Below are 6,120 nucleotides of genomic sequence, written 5' to 3' on the forward strand. Positions count from 1 at the left end.
TTGCGTAATTTAATTTATCGTATTGCGTAATTTAATTTATCGTATTGCGTAATTTAATTCATTGTCTTGCGTAATTTAATCCTTTGTTACGCGTACTTTAATTTATTAGAATGTAAAAGAAAACTGAAAACTTGGATTTAATTTTTGTGCCTTAATTCGCGACTACATTTGTTGGGAAGATTATTAGATAATTAAAAAGAAACAATCATTAAGTTGTCAACAAATAAGAACATATTCCAAATTCTTATGAAGTATTTCTAGTTTATTTTCAACTTCCTAAAACTCATGATTCCTATGAACAAAATAAACAAACAAATATTTTGTGATAAATCTAGACAATCGTAAATACTTTTATTGCTAAAAAAATACGTTTATTTTATGTGAAGGTGACTTAGAAGAAAATTATGATATTTCAGTAAATAATTTTAATAGTTTATTTCCTACTTCAAAAAACTAGCTAGAAAGCTAGCTGAAAAGCTATCTATGTTTTTCACACCTCGGGTATAGAAATTCGATGTTTAGCCTTATAAGCCCTCAGACTAGCCGCTGAGCCATCGGGGAAGAGCTTGTATTTTGTAAATTGTTTCATTACGCGTGTCACATTTTTTAAGTTATTAAATGATATAAGTAACAAATTATAAAATAGAAATGTATTTTTGTATAATCATTAATGTGCGTATTCTTTGGTTTTGTTTCCAGTGATAGTAAACAATGAACAGGATTGTGCTAACACTCGATACCTAAGTGGTGCTTACAAAGAAACATGTTCATGTCAGTTATTTTAGATCGATTTAAACTTTCAGCAAGTGTTTTCTTTTCCTAAGTATTCGCGTTTGAAGTGTGTTTGTTTTGGCAACATTTTGCATGATCAGAGAAAAGGCAGTTCTTGGAAGAAAACAAGAGGGAATCCTCAATAGCCTCGCCATTTGAAAATATTTTAAGCAGGATTAGAGTAAATTAATCTATGAGACCTTGGAAATGGTCAGATACATCAATCGAAAGGGTTTGACATTCTGAGTTCAAAAGTTTCATTAGTTCTCAAATCGGTCAAGAGATGACGGAGCTATGGGCTAAAAATTTGTATTTGAGAAAAACAAACCATAATTAGGATAGTTTCCAGTTTTAGTGAAGGTAAAACGTAACACGTACTTAGGCGTGAAAAAGTAGCCAATTAAAACAAACTTGGAATTATAGATATATTAGGATGTAATAGGTTGAGAGTCAACTACATTTAAACACTGTGTACAAGAGATATCATGCAAAACCACAGAGCAACGACCATTATAGTCATATAAAACGAGCACTAGTTTATAAGCTGAATTAATTTTGATTATGAAGTAGTAACTCTCTTTCATCCGAAGGCTTTGTTCATCACTGGCCCTCGTTAAAATATGAAAAATAGACTAATTTATTCGTCTTTGTTAAATTTGTTTGTTATTGCACTGATGTTGCCATGCATACAAGAGGGACAGGTAAACCGATAAACTGTACGTGAAATTATCAATGGACAAATGCGGTGTCTACATCTGAAGAGACACTGCAAACGGCATCTATGTTGTACATGCGGATGCACTCTAAGAAGTAGGGCACATGATTGATTTTTTTAAACATACACAGAATAGTTACCGATATATTGCAAGGTTATAAAACGTGAAATTTAGAATCGAATTTCACTCGTTTCGTTTGTTCATATAGTCATACATTATTCAATTAATCATATAAATAGGCAAACCATTTTTGCAAAAAATAAAATAAAAAAAATGAGGATTTGGTCAAACTTGAGATTTTATACGCACGATAAACTAGGGCCTTTACTAAGTGCACTTTCAACACGGTTGTTATATAACTTGTAAAATTGGAATAAAGGCCTGCAATTTGTGTGTGTGTGTGTGCTAAAGTTACCATCACAATTATGTCTAAAAATCTTTCTGATATCCAGCAGTAAGTTTAATAATACTCTTACTATTGAAGTAAATTTACTGTCGAACATGAGCAACATGGTCGACCTATTTCAGTATCACTCGAAACTATGTATCTATTAAACTTGTATTATAGTAAGAAACAGATGTGACAACTTTAAAAGTATACAGAAATAAATAGTGAGCTTTGCTGTCTTTCAGTTTATTACACAACAAATGCCTATGAAAAAAAGACATCATTTATACGCCAATCAATATTTTTCTATTGATTGTCACATTCTATTAGAGTGTGCTCCGCTACGCAGATCGACAAGTAGTGAAGCACGAATTTCAAGAACTGCACGTGCTGTTGTTAACATGAGTTTACAGCGATTGTATCTTCCCTGCAAGAGCTTGAGCTAATTAGTAGAGTCTTTCTGCCAACATGAAGACCTGGCGACGCCCCTAACAATGATAGAGTCTTCATACACAGAGATACATAATAAAAGAAGACCTTTAAATGACAGTAGTTAAGTATGTGTGTGTTGCTGATGTTCTTATTAGACAGAAAGCCATTAAAAGAATGTATATTTTAAGATACTTTTGTGAGAAGTGTTTGGCACACACTGGGATATATATATATATATATATATTAATACACAATCATGAATTATTTTAAAATAGTGAGATTAATTATTTAAATAATCGAAGAATGCAAAGTTACAATGTAATGAGTGTCTGGGTTAATAGAAACCTAAATTATATGCTAATTGCATTGGTGTATATATGTAGGTATGTGCGTATGTGTCCTTGTCACACTTGTTACAGGAATTAACGCCCAAAATCATTATTTTGTGTGCTTTCCATGAACACCCTCTTTCTAATAAAAGCAGACCATGCTCACTCGATAATTCAATGCAGTGCATTAAGAACTCCAGAGCCGGCACAAAAACCAAGCAGACCATGCTCACTCGATAATTCAATGCAGTGCATTAAGAACTCCAGAGCCGGCACAAAAACCAGTCGTCTCGCAGCAACATAGATGGAATTTTAAAAGAACTTATGAGTGAAAGTATGAAAGGTAAGATTCGGTAATACCAGCACAACTGACAAAAAATCGACGGTCATCGATCAACACCATGTAATATCACGACAGAACCAAACTAACGATATTAACTGTGAAATTCATGTTATTCAAACTATTTAGCATACTCTTCCAGAAAATCAATAGGTGCAGTAAAAAGTAAGGTTGTTGTGAAAGATTTCTCTCCTTCTCAAAATTCAGTAGACAAAATCTTAAATATAACCGTATTAAGACATGGCTTCAGTTTATGATTAAAAAAACTTACTATCTAACTAGACAGACCGTTACATGAGTAGTGTGAGGAGCTCCATGTTATATCACACAACACCATACTTGAGTTTATAAGAATCTTTGTTCTGTTCATGTTAGTCAAACACGAGTGCTGCCCTTGTAGATATTTTAAATAAACAGAGCTTCCACACGAGTAAACCTTTCACAGTTAATTCATAAATGATAGGTTCGGTTCAAAATATACGTCAAAACTATTTCTAGTATAATGTTACAAGTCTTACATTTATCAAGGTTGTTACAGTACGTATCTGTTTATAGTTATGCGGTAACTAGTACAATTTCAGTTGTAGGCAAGACCATCATTACATATTGATAACTATTACGTGTGATTAGTAGTCTTTGTTACTAGGTGAAACCTCAAGACATATAATAAAGCATTACGACCTCATTTGCCCTAATTTCCTTCAAAGTTTTAACGACCACAGGGCAAAATAAACATAATGATATTGTTATGTTTATTTCAGGAAGAAAGAAGAAATCAGCATGATAAAGAAGTGTATTTAAAGTACAATTGAGGTTTGAATTTGAATAATTTACAACCAATTAACCACGAACGTGTAAATAAAAAAAAACAACAACGAAATATCTAAAATCTATACAGGGGAATATTGTTCTCATCATTCTACACATATTGGTTTTTTCATATACCTTTTAACAATCTTTCTATGCAAACATCCTTCGGGAAGTGGCTGCGGTATATTATCCCAACCAAAAGAGTCCCGTGGTGGCATTACACTGTAGAAAGACCGGAAAATGCACCATGAGCCAAATGAGTAGTTGCTAAATATGCCGATTGCAGTAACAGACACTTTTTTTTTATCTGCAGTGACACGACACTGTGCTAGCATATGCATATATAAAGTGTCATAACAAAAAAAAATCTAACATGTTCGCTTTTGAAACACAAATGTCTTAAAGTTACTACAGTGTTGCATGTTTCTTCTTTATCTTGAGAATGTTTTTGTTTACAGTACGTTTTGGGCATGGAAAGTGCAAACCTAATTCCTTTAACTCTTTCATTGATGAGATTTTTTCAAGACGGATATAAAGATGGCTTGCTTATTCAGTTTTATTGAAAGAAGAAAAGTAGAGATATCATGTTTCTTTTAAATTTTTTGACCGTTATGTTTTGGAAGATTACCCTTATTACAACTAATTTGTTGAACATCCATCAATTAAAATTTATTTCTTACGAGAAGTTAACGTTGAGTGCAATTCAATCTGTCATTCACACAGTTCACTATTTAATTTGTCCTCAGGGGAATAATTAAATATATAATCACATTGGTTTAATTTGCTCTAAGATATAATTATTAGACTGGTCTTTCTTAGTAAATATTTCTACTTATATTGATCAGAGGAAAACTTACAAACCTAAGAATGATAATAATTGAAAACTCCAAAACGTCAATCCCGTAATTGCCCTCTCTGTACCTTTTCTTTTAATTTACACACTTTGTTTTTATCGACCCGATGAAAGGATATAGCCAAATTATTAAGTACCAAATACTTTATAATTAGTATATATATCAAACATTTAAATAGGCCTTCAACAACAGTAACTAGGGAATGATAATCAGCACTACAAAACAACGAACTGAACGATTTTAACAAATTCGCATATTAGCTAGAATTAATAAAAATAGCATGAGACGGATATAGTACAAAAGGTACAAAGAAAAACTAAGGTAGTAGTACCATTACAGTTGGGGACACCCTATCTTCAGTTCTTAACAAAACATAGGTGAACAATCACTATGAAAACAACAAAGGCAATCATTTAATTTTTTTAAGGGTAAGACTCAGGTGTTCAAGTTCACAACGTCCTGTTCTAAGTTTAACCGCCCATCCACTGTCCAAGGAGCATGGCGATTACATAATATAATATAATATGTCCTTGTGTTACTGAAATAGTGAAGAACTATATTACCTTCCTGTGTAGTTTGAAGTGTTCTGTTACATAACGCCACTAAGATGCTACTACTTCATTTATTCTCTCTTTATATTATGGACTTACAACGCTAGAATCCGGGTTTCGATACCCGTGGTGGGCAGAGCATTGTGTAGCTTTGTGCTTAACTTCAAACAAATTCTTTATATCATAAAAAATACGCCTTTTATATTTTTTACACCTGCTGTAATTGTTGTTATTCGTAATTAATGAATGAAATTGTTATATATATATATATATATCACACAAATCATTATTTGCCCAGTGGGTTAGCTACTACGGATGAAAATAAGAGATTGTTAATATTTATATAATCTGATTCAAGTAAATTTACAGCATGTATGCAGCCCTAAGCTGACCCATTAAGATTGACGATTCGTTGCTGTATTTTCTGATTCTAACAATCTTTACTTTCCATGCTTACTTCATTGGAGGTAATGTATATAATGTTCTATCAAACTGAAGTTTAATAGGACACCATCTACAGTGTAAACAACATAAAAAGACCAATAGTAAGTGGCGTGGCGCCCTTCAACATTTCGCTGCTTCTTTAACTTTTTTCTCTACTTCTTTGCTCACGCTGTCTCAAAAATATTCAGGTTACAGTTTATTCGTTCTTCACATTCTCCTTACAAATGCTCAGGTTACAGTTTATTCATTCTTCACCTTGTTCTTAATGCTTAGGTTACAGTTTATTCGTTTTTCACCTTGTCCTTACAAATGTTCGGGTTACAGTTTATTCGTTCTTCACATTCTCCTTACAAATGCTCAGGTTACAGTTTATTCATTCTTCACCTTGTTCTTAATGCTTAGGTTACAGTTTATTCGTTTTTCACCTTGTCCTTACAAATGTTTGGGTTACAGTTTATTCGTTCTTCACATTCTCCTTACAAATG

Source organism: Limulus polyphemus, unplaced genomic scaffold (genome assembly GCF_000517525.1).
Source record: "Limulus polyphemus unplaced genomic scaffold, Limulus_polyphemus-2.1.2 Scaffold3109, whole genome shotgun sequence".
Lineage (NCBI taxonomy): Eukaryota > Metazoa > Arthropoda > Merostomata > Xiphosura > Limulidae > Limulus > Limulus polyphemus.